The sequence below is a fragment of the Anser anser genome (assembly GCF_964211835.1).
Source record: "Anser anser genome assembly, chromosome: 1".
Taxonomy (NCBI): Eukaryota; Metazoa; Chordata; class Aves; order Anseriformes; family Anatidae; genus Anser; species Anser anser.
Window position 1 is genome coordinate 212,094,868 of NC_139720.1, and position 15,099 is coordinate 212,109,966.

Sequence of the window (15,099 nt, forward strand, 5' to 3'; positions counted from 1 at the left end):
AGGATCTAGTGCTATCCAAGGATTACCAGTACTGCTTTTACAGTGGAACTGTTATATGCCCTTTGCTCGTCATTAGGTTTCAGAGTGAATCAGGCTGTCATCTCTGTGGCCCATCTTCTAATCAAAAGTTTATATTTGTAATGTGATCTGCCTAAAAAACACTGGGCCATCATTTCTGCCCCCTTCTTCTCCTCTCCATTTAGACAGCAGTTTGCTGAATTTTCTTTTCAGGGACCTTCTCTTCATCCAACAGGAAAAATCCCAGTGTAAAAAGTGATGGGGATGAAAAGCCTGCAGTGGTGGCATTTCAGGCAGCCCTTTGGGGCAAGGGGGGATTTTTTTTTTTTGGTCTCTTGTGCAGTGGAGAACTAAATAGAAGTTGGAGCTGTGTAAGGTAAGCCTTATAGCCTGAGAAACTTCACGGATATCCCTCCAAAAGGCCACCATGCATTGGAAGTTACAAAATTCAACCGCACAAACTGCTTTTGTTGCACTGATCTGCCCCTCACCCCCTCCCAAGGGAGTTATGTCTCTAATAGGATTAAGATCTTAAAGCCAAAAACCATTGCAAAATAAAAAATAAATAAAATAAAATAAAATAAGCACTGTTTGCATCTGGGGCTGCTCAGAAATTGTGTGCTACAGATTCATGCCCCGGGCTCATGGCTGCAGGAGATGCTTTCCAGGAGGAAGCTTGTTAGTTTTAATTCTGAAGATCAGCAATGTCTTGCCCAAATCGCCTTTGGGATATCTCCTCGAATCCCACCCTGCGGACACATAATTCTGCCAGGGCAGCGTTTTAACACCAGCCTCTCACATTCTGGGTGGGCAGGGCGTGGGACGGATCAAACCCGGCTTCACCCACGAGTCCCCAGCTCCTCCAGGAGCCATGCCCCCATCCCATGATGGGATTTTAATTTTCCCAGCCTCGGGGGGCTGAATTTATGAAGCCTCACGTGGCCCCTCCTACGGTGGGAGGGACGGCTCCGGCAGCCTCCCTAACACTGGGTGTCACACAGCGGTGCCACCATTCGAGTCCTGAGTGTCACGAGCAGAGGACACAGCGATCCAAGAGCAGCAGAAAGCAAAAAATAACCCCTCCATGTGCGTCCCGGCGAGGTGAGTTACCTCCAACGTCCTCGTGCTAAAGATTCCCCCCACCTATGTGAAATGCATACCTCCTTGCCCGTTCCTGCCTGCCCTAAAAGTTAGCTTTGCGAGGGGGAAGGTGGATTTTTAGGACTTTTCTTGTATTCTTCGGAGTTTTGAGAGTGTTGGTTGGCGTCCGACAGCGGGGCGATTGTCGCAGCTGCTGCCTGGGTGGCAGAGAAACAAAGCCCGAAAAGCAGGAGGATGGGGAGAAGCGGGAACAAAAGGGGATTATTTGCAAAGGGGGGTGTTCCCGGTGACTTCTTGGAGAGAAAAAGGAGTTTAGGAGTCCGGCTTCGCTCTGGCACCCCTGCCAGAGAAGTTTGCCGTCACCTGTTGAGGGGAGGAAGGGGAGCTGGGGAGAGACGTGAGCGGTGGGTGGCCGGTGGGGCTGCTGGAGCCGGGGGCTGGTGGGAGGGAGCTGGCGGCTGAGCATTTGTAATGCCTCGGATAAAGGGCTGTTTCCATAGTAAACGGGAGAAAGGAGCCTCTCTTTCTTTCCGCGAGCTTGCCCGGCGTGTGAACAGGGAGGTCGTCCCGGGAGCAAATAACCCGTGAAAGGGCAAACATCTGGGAAGAGCTGCAAATCATAGAGACCTGGTAGGGATGGCTGGAAGGGGGCAAAGGCTCTCGGGTCTGCCACCCGCTGCGAGCCAGCTCGGATGGGCGACCTCTTCCCTTCCCCAGGCTGCGTGCCCTGGTGCAGGGCTGCGTGCTGGTGTAAATCAGGAGCAGCTCGGTTAGCTGGTGTCAACGCGGGGACCAATTGGGGTTGGATAACGCAGATTTCATCTGGCTGGAGGTCCAGAGGGTGTACATCACCCTCTCTTCCCTCCTACTTTTTCTTTGGGAATCCAGGTCTCCCAAGGGAGTCTCTCTCTGGACTTATTCTCTGGCACATGACACCAGGTGGAAGGGTAAAGGAGAAGGGAAATAATTTCCTACAGCTGCTCAAAGAGTTTAGCTGCATTTAACAAAAGAAAATGCAGAATGTGCTGTGGGACCAGATGGATTTTAACTGAAAAAATGCTCTGCATGCGAAGGGAGCCAAAGCTGCCTCTTTGCAACTTTGCAATTGAAATGTTTAAAAGGTGTGCAGGGTTTCCAGGGCGACCTGGAAACTTTGCGGAGAAATAGAAAGCTGGGTTTCACAGCCGGTCCCGTGGCTTTCTTACCACAGAATCACAGAATATGGCATGGCATTGGACCGAGGAGGTGACTGGATGGTGTCTTTTGGGCTTGAGGTGTCATTAGGGGTGATGAAAAAGCAGCTCTTTAATCTTGGTGATCACTTGCTGCGGGACTGCGTGTGTCTTAGCAAGTTCCTCTGTGCAAATAGTTGATGTATGGTGGTGTTTAGTGTGATAAAATAACAGCCAAGACACACAAGAAGCATTATTTCTCTACATTTGTAGCTTTGGGGCAATGAGGCTTTGTTTGCTTGCTGTGCAAGAACCCAGAAGCTTCAGAAAAATATTTGTAATAATTGTGTGCAAGCGGCTTCTGAAGGCATCACCCATCAGCTGAGGTGCCCTAACCCGGCACATGGGCTCCTGCATCCTCCCCACGTGGAGCAAATCCTGCCCAAGTGACCTCTTGGTGGCTTGGGACGGGAAGGTCTTGGACTATTTCAGAGAAGAGTGGATAGGATAAGAATTTGGGAAGATCCTTTGGGCTCCAGATCCCACAGGAAGGGAGGCAACGGATGGAGCAGCTCGGAGAGGATGCCTGCGATGGGCTTCACACCAGGCTGAGCATGGGCTCGGCTCGGACACCCTGTGCAGGGGAGCAGAGGAGGCTGCCCGAAGGAGGAACACCTCTGCAGGCAGGACACGGCACGGGAACAGCTCGAAGCACTGCCGTGTGCCTGCATGCTCGGGCTGGAGCCTCGCTGCTTGCGTAGACCTGTTGTGGAGCCAGTCCCCTCCTTACCCTCCCGCCTCATTTCCTCCCTTCTCAAAACTAACTGCAAAAAGCAATCCCTCATCCCTCCCGCCTCCATCTGCTCTAATTAAGCTGGAGGCCTCTGGAAGGTGTTCAGCCCCCCGTGGTACCGAGCTGCTGTGACTACCTCGGGTCCATCCCCTGCCGCTGCACAATTTTGCAGCCGCTCTTAATCACAGGACTTATTTTGGAAGGTCTCCAGAGTCCGAGAACTAAAAGCCACTTTAGAAAAGAAGGGGAGGGGGGAGGAATTGGCAGGAGCAATGGCTTTTTAAAAGGCTACTTATTTCTTAAGATGTACTTGCTACTGATTAACCTTTGCTCCGTGATTGCTTTAATTGATTCATGCCTTAAAGCGGTCTGAGAGGTTCTGCGGGGTCAGCGCTCTCCGAAGTGTTCCGTTTCTCTGAAAACTTCTTAAAGCTTCTTGCTTAGGCAAATCCCAATTTGGGCGTGAAATGCAGGTGAACGGCTCTGATCCATTTTTCTTCCCCTTCCCCCAAACTACACAAGCAGTGCTTTACCTCTTCCTTCCCTCGCCTGCTGCCAGGCTGTGCCTGTGTTACTGTGTTATGGTGACTGTTGGTTGGGGCTTGATGTTTTGGGGCCATTCCACAAGAATGAGGCACTACAGCATTGGGAACTACCGCCTTCAATCAGCCTGTTGAACTTCTGTGGTCCCCGTGACTGCTTCCTTTAACCATGCATGGAGAAATCCTGCATTTCTTCCTACTGCAGCGGGGACAGACCCAGAGCAAAGGCAGGGTTTCCAGGCAGCAATGGGCTTTGGTGCCCAAGGGCCATACTTAAATCGAGGCAACCTGGGAGGCCCAAGAAATGGTGCTTGGGATTTTTGGGTTGGAGTGATGAATGTCCTTATGTCTTGGGCTGGATTCATGCCCTGGCACTCTGGCTGTGTTCATCCAACCTGTTCAAGATGCCTGCTCTTGGATGGGTTGAGTTGTACCCATTCCTCTTCACTCCTTGTAACCACTCAAACACGGAGGAGATGGGTCCTAGAGGAACTAAAACAGAGGAATTGAAACACCCACCACAGACTCTACGGCTAAATAAATTACCCTCTTCTGATCTGTTGGGATGTGAGCGCTGCTGGGTGTTGACCCCGCAGAGCCAACCATACCCTAGGTCCTGAGGTTGTCCATCGGGGTCCTGCACGCTGGTTTTCTGCACGAGGTGGTGCCCATGCGATGAAAACCACCATGCACCTGCCTTGCTGAGCAGGCCCTGGAGATTTTCACGATGGGTGAAAAAGAAATGAGCTGTGAAGTCGTCATCTGCTGCTTTCACCGTGCTTTCAGCACGCACTTGCCCCATGGAAAATGGCACAGGGAATGACTGCTGATGGAGATGTTCATGAGGGGGAAAAGGAGGCTCTGGGTGATGGCTCCACCACACTGGGAGGCTGGAACCAGGATGGGGATCTTATGCAGAAACGCGTAGCACTGAATTAGCCAGAAAGGGGGGTGCGCTGGGAACAGTGGGGCGGCATTGTTACGGGGTAAAAACGGGCCAGCCCTGATGCATATGGATGCTGCGGATAGCTGAATAGAGAAACCTCCGGCCGACGGCGTGGAAAGCGTCCCTTCCTCCCCTCCTTGCAGGGCTGTTTTGCTCCAAACCCTGAACTTTAACACGGGCAGCCCACGGGAGGGCTGGCGCTGGGGGCTTCGGGCGGTGACCGTCCAGGGCCCCCGTCCTTTGTCCTGGCTGAATAGGGCTCTGCAGAGCCGCCGGCGGAGGTATGTGATCTGCAGACCTCTTTTCTTCTCCCCCTTTTGGCCGACTGACAAAGTCTTCCCTTGGAGATGGCGCTGGCGGCATTGCGCTGCCCTCAGCAGGGCTGGGGGGGGCCGGCGGGGGTCCCCCACGCTGCGTCCCCATCTCATCATCTCCCCTGAGCAGTAGGGCACAAAGAGCCGCTTAGGAATTCCCAGGAGCAGAGTGGGAGCCGAGCCAGGATGTGCTGAACTGCACAAAGTGGGATTTATCTTCAAAGGAATGTTTCCCCCCTTTTCTGAGCACCATTTTTAATTTTTTATTTTTTTTTTGGCTTCCAAGGGATTTATTCCTCCTCCTTCCCCAGCCCTTTTTTCTTCGCTGTGGCCACTTTTCAAGGGTGGCGGAGACTTCTTGGAGAGCTGGGGGCCACCCAGGGGCACAGCCCCAGGCTGAGCTCCACGTGTGACCTGAGACCGTGCTGAACACAGCCCCATGCCCTGCACCACCTGCAAAGTTGCTATGAGCCAGGTGAGGACAAAACCCTCCTGTTGACCACGCCGAAATGTGGGGAGCAGCTTCCTCTCAAACCAGTCGCTTTGAGTTTCAGGCTTGTTTTCAGGCTTGACCTGTAGGTAGGATCTCCCCAGTGCTCCCCATTCGCTCTTGGCATGACCAAAATGACATGTGGACACGGACATCTCATAGAATCACAGCATCATTAGGGTTGGAAAAGCCCTCCAAGATCATCTGGTCCAACCATCCCCCTACCACCAATGTCACCCACCAAACCGTGTCCCTGATCTCGGGGCTGTCGGCTGCCTTGTGACTGGGGCCGACATCTGGCTTCAACCACCTCCTTGTGCTCACAGCTGGAAGCTCACAGTTCCCGACCCTTTTGGGGGCTAATTTCTGCCTTTGCCCACCTGTAGTGCCCAGAGGAGGGAATCCAGCTCCCCCAAAAGACTGGACATCCATATAACGGACATGTTGAGCAATGTGGGGCTGTAGCCCAAGCTCATGGGTTACAAATCAGCTATATGAAGGCTCTCAGGGTAAAAAACAGAAGAAAGGAACTGCTGATGGCCCAGCAATGGGGCCAGAGCTACCTGTGTGCCACCCCACATGTGGTGGGGCAATGCCGTGGCTGTTCCAGGGTGTTTTGGGGGGCTGGCCACCATGGTGGCTAGTGGCCTGAAGAGGCAGGGCAGGTGAAGACACCGGGAATGGCTGCCCAGGGAGTGTCCTCTGGTTCTAGGGGGGACGAGTCTCATGTAGGGAGGCTCGAAGCCCACCCCAAGCTCTGGTCTAGCAGGTAATAACCCCCACAAGGTCCTTTAACCCCAAATTTGATGCTGTGCAGTGCATCATGCCTCTAGGGATATGCAGCAAAGTACCACAGGACAAAAAGAAGCCTTGCTTCTGCATTAATGGATATTTAATGCCACACAGCATTTCCCTCTTCACTTTAAGCAAAAAAAATCTCCTGTCCCAGCCGGGACATCCCGCCTCATCTGCTGCTGCTCCAGCATCGCGTGCGAGATGCTGGCTGCTCAGCGGGGGATTTCTCAACCCTTCAGCTTTCTCGTGGGCGTGAATGAAACGAGCCTGAAAGGGAAGTTTGGGAAGCGATGCGATCCTGGGGCTCGTTGCAAGTGGAGCCCTTTAACACCCCGATATCTGGCAGCCCTGGTGTGCAGATCTGGGCTCTCCTGGGGCACTACCCCTGGTTCTGCACCTACATAGTCCCACCTTGTTTCCAGGCCTTATAATTCGTCTTCTAGGAGAAAGAAAGAGCCATGTCCTATGAGTGAATGTCGACCTTTTATTTTATTTTACTTGAGTTTTCTGATGTTTTTCAGGCCCTTCCATGGCTGAACTGGACCCTCTCCACATTTTAGCTCATGACAAATTACAGGAAAGAGACACCACAGCATAAAAACCTGCTACGTTTGGGTCAACACTTGATGTCAGAGTTTAGGACTTTATTATTCTCAGCCAGAATTTTCTCTCCCCCATTTCTCCCCTTGGCCCTGGAGCATCCCCTCCCTGGAGGAACAAGCCCCAGGGCAGGGGTCGGTGCAGCTTCTGCCCTCTCCTCCTCTTGTCCCCCCATGATGGAGGGGCTGAAGCTTCAGTCCTTGGGGTCCTGGAGACCTGAGACTGACAAGGGCTGAAGGCTGGGGGTGGCCTTCACTCGAGTGGTGCGGCGGAAATTTCTGGAAGGACAGTTGGGGCTGGTGGAACCTTCCGTGAGGAGGGTTGGGGCGGGCAGGACTTCCCAGAAGGACAGCGGGGTGAGCTGGGTGGACCTTTCTGAAAGGTAGGTGGGCTGGAACCTCTCTACAAGCAACTGGCAGGCAAAAATAATTCAAACCCCGACCCGACGGGACAGCTATGCTGGGATTTACCTCCTGTTCCCCCTCAAAGGAAAATTTCTGTAGATGAAAGCATCCCCATACGTGCCAGTCCTACACCTTTGCTCCTCGAAGATGGAGGGACTGGGGCAGCAGGCGAACCTCTGCAGACCCAAAACCACGCGGCCCTTTTGGGAAGTCTCCGTGTAACGAGGGATGGCTCCAGCCAAAAGTCCAGCCAATGCTGTGGCACTTGGGAAGTCTTTCTCCACCCCTTCTTTTTCTTCTTCCTTTTATTTTTATTTTTATGTCAAGCCACTAAGCTACTATTCATTGCCTTTATTCTAAACACTCATTTTGCTCCTAGCAGGAAAGAGGGAAAAATCTATTGTAGTGCTGTGAGGCCCTTTGACAAACACGACAATTTCCCCTTGCCTGTTTCAACACAAAACTGAAAGCATTTGCACAAAATCCATCGCACATGCTCTGAGGCTTGGCCAATAATTTCCTAGGCACGCATTCGCTGAGGCAGCCCGCAAAGTGCTTTGAAGATGAAGAAAACCAGCTGTGATTTGTGATGATGATGATTAGGATTAGACGAGGGTTCTGCAAGAGGTTGTGGATAATGAGTCAACCCCGGGGGGCTGGGGACAAACTTGGTCAAAACATGAGAGCGTACTGTGAGAGTTTCTTGAAGTGAAGGGAGACCAAACAATTTTTGGGGAAAGGAGAGGTTTAAAAAGAAGTAATTTGGGCTAAAACGTGGTTCAACTTTGAAGCGTTCCTTCCTATGATGAGCCCTCTGAAATAAAGGCAGGGATTAAGGTACCTTTTCTGCTCCAGACTCTCATGGATGATGCCTGGCTTTGCTCTGAGGTGAGCCCATCACCATCGGAGTGATGTCTGCTTCTCCACGCAGGGATATGTGCAGAAGCCTGGAGCTGGCAGAAGTGTTTCCAAAACCGCGCCGATCATCCTCATCAATTGGGGTTCCTGTAGGGCTTGTCAAGTTGACCCCCACCTCCACCCCAAAATACATGGTTGGTTGCCTCGGAAAATCCATTTGCCTGCATCCTCAGATGAATCCTGGTCTAACCAGCCAGTGTGGCTCGTGTTGAGCAGGGTACAGCACCCCTTCCCAGCACAACTCATGCTGGATGGCTGACCTTTGAGCCTCAGCACCGACTCCACTGTAAGTCCCTCTGCAACCCGAAGAGATGCAAAGCTTCATCTGTATTTTCAGGTTCATTTGTCTGAAGCAGGCGTGATTATTTATGACCGTTCAAACTGCGGAGGCATATTGCAAAACATGGGACATTAACCTTGCTGGAAACCTCCCCAGAGCTCTGAGAGCCACAGCCACTGCATGCTGGAGGTATACAACAGCACACAAAATGAAACGAGTATTGTTCCTGCAGCCATGGGAGCACTTATTCCTCATTAACCCCTTCTCTTTCCATGTTCATTCATTATTTTCTGGGGTAAGGCCCAGCATTTCTGTGTGCTGAGGGCTGTCATCTGCCTCAAACCAACAGCTAATCAGTCCTCAGGGCTACTTTGCACACACTCGAGTCGAGCTGCACATCCTCCCTGGGATCCCACGCAGAAGCAAGGCATAATTAGGGCTAATAAAGAAGCTGTTGAATGTCTTGCTGATAAATTATAATTATCACCTGCCAGGGAAAGGAAAGGATGTATATCCCGTATCACAGGGAGGTGTTGACTAGTCGTGTTTCATATCAACCTTCTTCCTTCCCTGTGTCAAACCTCTTCTGTTTTCTGAAAAGAAAGTGAAGGCTGATGGCAGTGGAACAAGAGGAAACCAAGGCTGTGATCCAGATCCTTGGGCACACCGTGAGCTGGAAATGCAGGTTTAAGGGAGGCTCTTTGCTGAGTTTTCTGGCTGGTGGCAAGGTCTGTGTGCAGCTCATGGGGACGGTGACCAACCAGCACCATGTCTGGATGTTGATTTTAGTCCTTCTGATTTGTTGGTGTGATAATGTTGAAGATTCCCAGGTGGAGGGGCAGGGTGTGATGTCCCCAGAGAGCAGAGGGATGGCACTGGGGGTCCCTGTGCCAGGCGACTTCAGTGGCATCTCCACCATCAGGCGAAGGAGCTGCAGGCGCTGGGAAGGCTCAGCCTTGGCACAGGGTTTACTTTCTCTCCAAATTCTGTCCAAATCCCTTAGAAATGGGATGGGCAAAGCAGGGATCACCCCTACCTGCTGCCTGCATCAGGCTCCACAAGGCATCATGATGCTGAGGAGAAAGCATGGACTTAAAAGCCTCAAGGAGAAAGCTACAGGTGATGCCAGGTTTGGCTTCTGTACCTGTTTACCACTCAGAAGATGAGTTCCCCAGCTCTAAGCATCAAATAATAATAATAATAACAATAATAAGGCAAGGATCCTCTCCTTGCTCGTGCACTTGCCTCTCCAGCCAGCTCTGCTTGCACTACCTTCTGCATCCAGGCTTTGCAGCTGAATATATTTCCCAATTTTTTCTCCAGCTCATTTCTCCACCACCCCCCGGGCTAGTTCTCATGCTTTTCCTCCCTCTCTGTCGAGCAGTGGGAAATGAGCAGCCCCGCTCAAATGCCTGCAATTACGGGGACTCTTATCTGTGAGCAAACAGTCTCTGTTTGCAAGGGAAAGACCTGAGGTCTCTTGGGATTATGGAGCTGGAAAACATGTGTTACTGCTGTCATGGCTCACTTGCTGAAGCCCTAAACTTTGCTCTCCTGCTGATGCATGTTTTCCTGCTTGCTCTTTGCTCCCATGGCTTTCCCAGTGAATGGATTTGGGGTATGCTGTCCCCTTTTTCCAGCCATTTACTTTTGCCTGGTGGAGCTGGGGAGGGGTTGCAGGCAGCCTCCAAGTTTTAGGAGCACTCTGCTTCAAATCTAGACCAAGCACTGTGAGGTCTCTTGCTGTGTCCTAACAATGGCTGAACTGCTCCAGATCCTCGTGTGGCCCTCCTGTCTTTTGGACTCTGCACCCACCATATGCTGCAATGTTCTTTGCCCCTTTATCCCAGTTGCTGGGTCCAGAAGCCGGGATATTATCTTTGTTGGGATCAGGTGCTAGTGAAGTCAAAGGCTTCAGTGCTTGATGTGGTCTGAGGCATTGCAGTTTCGGCCATACCTTGGGAGAGATGTTTCTGTGGCTTCTGAACGCCCCAGTGCAGCTGTAACAGCAGGCTGGAAATTTGGGAGCAAGGATGAGGTTGTGGGATGGAGGGTCATGGAGAAAGCGAAGGGGGGCAGAGGTGTGAGGAAGCTTGCATTAAATTAAACACGATATCTGAGGACACAGAGAAAGAGAAGGACGGGGAGGCTGAGGATTTGAACCCATTTGGAGCTGAGAGGGACATTTCTGCCTGCCCTTGTGTGAAAGGCCTGGTTTTCTTTATCCCTATCAACCCTTTCCTTTGAATTTACACATAAATGCCTTCTTTATTCAATATCTCAAGCATCTCCTGTGCTTTTCTCCCCAGTGGACCCAGCAGTCCCTTGCAGCCGTGGGGCTCCAAGTCTCCCATTTGCTTTTCCAGTGTGAGCCCCGCATGCCCAGTGGGAGCAGGAGCAGCTGTGGGGCAAGTCATGATCTGGGGCTTGGCAGGGCACGTTCAGCTTTGGCTGAAAGCTTTCTGCTCCCACCAGCTGTGATATAATGGCTTTATTGGCATCCCTGGTCTCTAACCTCCGGCAGCCTCTTGTACTTCTGGATGGGGCTGGCAGGTCACTGCAAGGTCTTCTGTGCATTGCTGTTTCTCTTTTGGGCAGGATAGGATTTCAGCCCCAGGAGCTCTCATCCCCTAGTCAGCCCATGCTGGAGAGGAAGAATGGTAGAGGATGATTGAGGATGATGGGCTCCTTCTTATAAACAGCTCTGAAGATGTTTCCTGGGTTGCAGATGTTCCTCGGTGCAGAATTTGCAAACTGAGATTCCGAAACTTCAGCTTCCTAAGTGTCACTTCCCAAAAGGATGACAAGCAGTGGGTGCCACTGTCCCCTGAGGACATTATCCGGGGTCCCGGGGCTCAGCCGTGAGACAAGATGAACCCTTTGAGCACCGAGGGCTCTGCGATCTGCACGTGGACATCCCAAACCCACCTCATGCTGCCAGGAAGTGGATGCTCAAGAGGATTTCTTGGTTTGTTTGGCCGTGGTTAAGACTGAAGCTCTCTTAAAGGCTGCTACGTGAATGTTTCCCATTATGTGAGATGTTGTGCTTACCCGTTCCAAAAGCTCCAGCGAGACGGCAGTCATCCAAACAGTTGTGAAATACGTAACAGAGGAAACATTTACTCTCCTCTCTAGATCCATCAAGATCAGGTCGTGAAGTGGTGGGCTTAAACTGTTAGACATGAGGCCAGGCACTGAAAAAAAACTGTTAATGGTAGAGCAAATTCAGAGAGGATTAGCCTGTCTTGGGAGCTGGTGGTATCTCCATCACCCTTTTTATGAGAGAGCTAGTCTAACATCTCGACTAACATCCAGATTTAACATCCCGCCAGCCAGATGGAGAGGACAATGTGCTGAGGTCTCTGCCATCAGTTTTCCTGTCAAATCCTACACACTGATGGATAAATATCGATGTGTGAGCCTCGTGTCTCCATTAAGAATGCAGTAGCAAATTTCATGGTCCTCTGACAGCAAAGCTGCTGGTTTTGAACCAGTGTCTTCATTGCTATTGCTGGAGGGAAAGGATGAAGCATTAAATAAAGGGCTGGGGAAAAAAACGATGCTGTGCTTCACTGATGGGGAAAATCATGGTCTAGGGATCCTACTAGAAGGTAACAAATACTGCACCCGCATGGCACATGTAAACCTTCTGGTAAGAGCTCTGAAGGTTCAAACGTATTCAGAAGACACAGCTGGGGCAATTTGGCAATCGCTGGGCTTATGCCAGGTATATTTTAGTCCAGGTGACTAGGACAGCAGGATCAAATGTCATCTACACCACTCACCGGTGGCACAGAGCCCACAAACCGCCTGTGCTGGGTTACTCAAGAGCAGGCTCACCATGTCGCCATGTGAGAGCAGCATCAATTTTTTACCAGGGGGTGACCTCCTGCTGCCTCCGGATCTGATGCTGGTGAACTGAGTGTCGTGGATGGGCAAACACCTCTGTCTCAGGAAGGCATTCAGGGCATGGCACACGCGGGCACTTCTTGGTTAGGAGCAGCCTGAACTGACAACTCTTGTGCTTCATTTCCATCCCCTCTCCTTTGCAACCCAGCTGCTGTTAGGCTGGGAACATATAGCAGGAAATACATGAGGAGAGCATCATTTCCGTTTTAACTTGCATCTTGTTTTATTTGTGCCTTCTGCAAACTGATCATAGGGCTGGATTTTTGGGGTTGTTTTTATGTAGTGTCAATTTGCAAGCTGTTATCCATTCATTTCTGCAAAGAAACGCAGGACTTGGAGTTGTTTGCAAACTATTTACGTGTACATTTTACCCGCGTGTGTAGTGCAGCAATCTGTTCATTTTTGCTCTTAAATTACTGTTATTACATCAGATAAATTAAGGGGATTGGACTCCTGAGCTGGGACTTTGCAGCAGATATGCCTGCATCTGAACATGACCGGTACGGACTCAGGGGCACTATGGCACTCGGAGAGCATCTCAGGCTATCTCTGTTCTCCAAAGAAGCGATGGATAGCGGTGCCTGTTCGTCTGCCAACACAGGACTATTTTTCCTTAATGTTTCCTTGTGGTCTCGACAGTGCCCTGCTGGGCAAATTGCTCTTTGCTGGCACACCCCCTGTGCTGTTCGCTTCACTGCTAACACCGGCTGCAATTTACCACCGGAGTCTTTGTTTAAAGTCCCGATTATGAACAGATCTCCCATGTGTGCATCTTTACAGCTGTTCTTTCTGGCCTTCCAACACGCTGCCAGTAGAGCTCTTTGAGTCAGGAAATAGTTTTTCCATCAGGGATCGGTCTCTGCAGCACTGCAGTTTTTCTGGGATAAGAGGGCTGTGTCCTGGGAGAGTTTTGGTCCCTTTCCTACCTGAACTACTTAAACTGGTAAGGGGTTGCAGAGAGGTCACAGCGATATTGAGCTAATTCCCATGGCTAAGTTCATCTCAGGTTCATCTGACGTTATTTGGGAATCTGCATGGAGGGCTAAAGTTAATGATTTCCTTTCCCAGAGCTCCCTGTAGAGTCAAAGGGAGGCAGAGGTTCCCTCAGAGGTGATGCAGAGCACCAAAGTTATAACCACTGACCACTCAGGGGACTTGAAATGACCGTACTTTTCTTCTAGACATCTCTCTCAGGGGTATAAAGTTAGGTGGGGTGTCCTCAGCCACCTTTCCTGCTGGTCTCTGCATCCTCTTGGGAACAATTCCTCTCCTTCTGACACAAAAAGCTTACCCCGAAGGCAAGGAGACTCACATCAATCTTGTGACCTCATTTCAGGAGGAAGATGAGATAAAGCTCTTCAGATGGAGGCCAGTTCCACCAGCCTCAAGAGGATCAAGTTTGGGAAGCTGAAGGTGGTACGTCGGCACTTGCTGCAGAGGTACGAGCACCAGCCCTTCATCTCCTGCCTGGCGGGTTTCTACAGCTGCCGGTGGAAGCGGTACCAACGCAGAAGGACCGAGCCTGGGAAATGCTGCTGCAAGACGGTAAATTAGCTCAGAATCAGCAAAGACATTCATTTCTGCACTGGGAAAAGTCAGTCCAAGCTGAGAAGCAGTTGATGCTGTGGGTCAAAGGCCTGACCTCCCTTAGAGCCCAGCGCGGTCTCTTGGTGTCCTAGATGGCAGCTCCTGGGGCTGGAGGGCTTGCTGTGCTTCTCTGGCAGGCTCAGTTTGTCTGTGCCACCATGGAGAGAGTGTCCCCGTGTGGCTGGTGGTGTGGGGCAGCTGCGGGTCCCTGTGGTGCCAGCCCTGCTCCAGCAGGGCCACCCCGAGCAGGGGGCCCAGCCCCACGTCCAGGCGGCTGCTGGAGATCCCCAAGGAGGAGCCCCCAGCCCCTCTCTGGGCAGCCTGTGCCAGGGCTCCAGCACCCGCCCAGCCCAGCAGTGCTTCCTGAGGGGCAGAGGGCACCTCCTGGGCTCCAGGCTGGGCCTGGGGCCTCTGGGCCTGGCCCCGGGCACCCCTGAGCAGAGCCTGGCTCCGGCCTCTCGGCACCTCCCGGCAGTGCTGGTGGCCATGGCTGGCAGCCCCCGGAGCCTCCTCTGCTCCAGGCCCAGCAGCCCCAGCTCTCGCAGCCTCTCCTCGTAGGACAAGGTCGGCTTCAGAAGGTCCAGCATCAAGCCACGTGTTTCACGGACAGCCTAGAAGCAAGCAGTGACTGCTGTTTGCTCTGCTTTTTTCGGAGTGAACGAGGCTCTGACCGATTGTCCTTCTTCTCCCTCTCTAGCGGGAATGCGTGTTTTTCCCATTGCTTGTTGGAGCTTTTTGCTTTTCTCTCGTCTTCCTGTACATGTGGGGTGAAGCGAAAAATGACTACAACAACTTTGACTGGTAAGTGCCACGTTTTCCTCCTTTCCCACTCGGGTTTTAATGAGACACCCCAGGTAGGCCGGGCACTTCAGTCATGAGCCAAAGCTTTGGTCCCTTCACATCTTGGTTCTGGCACCCAAAATGAACTCCCAGGGTCTCCAGAGGTGCTGAGGCTCTGCCCTTTGCTTGGCTACGGTGTACAGGTTTAAGTGTGGATTTGTGAGAAAGATAACAACCGCTGTTGCAAAAATGGTGAATGAAAGGGACTAAATGGCTCTTTCCTTCCCTTGGTCATCTTTTTTCCTGTTCCCTCCGAAGAAGCATAGTGGCTGGCATCAGAGGTATTGCAGCAGCTATCTCAGAGCAAAGAGAATCGCATGCTCCCAGTCTGGAGACAGAGAAATAACCAGTGTGGTTTTATGCAAATCCTTTCCTTCTGCACTGTGTAGG

At 51.7% G+C, this 15,099-nt stretch overlaps 1 long non-coding RNA gene across 1 annotated transcript; it reads left to right on the plus strand.

The window, feature by feature from the left end:
* Positions 1 to 961: 961 nt before the first annotated feature.
* LOC310893126 lies at positions 962 to 14,585 on the plus strand. Its single transcript, XR_014578721.1, has 3 exons — positions 962 to 1,119; positions 13,619 to 13,827; positions 14,567 to 14,585. It is a non-coding gene; the product is annotated as an uncharacterized lncRNA (long non-coding RNA).
* Positions 14,586 to 15,099: the final 514 nt, after the last annotated feature.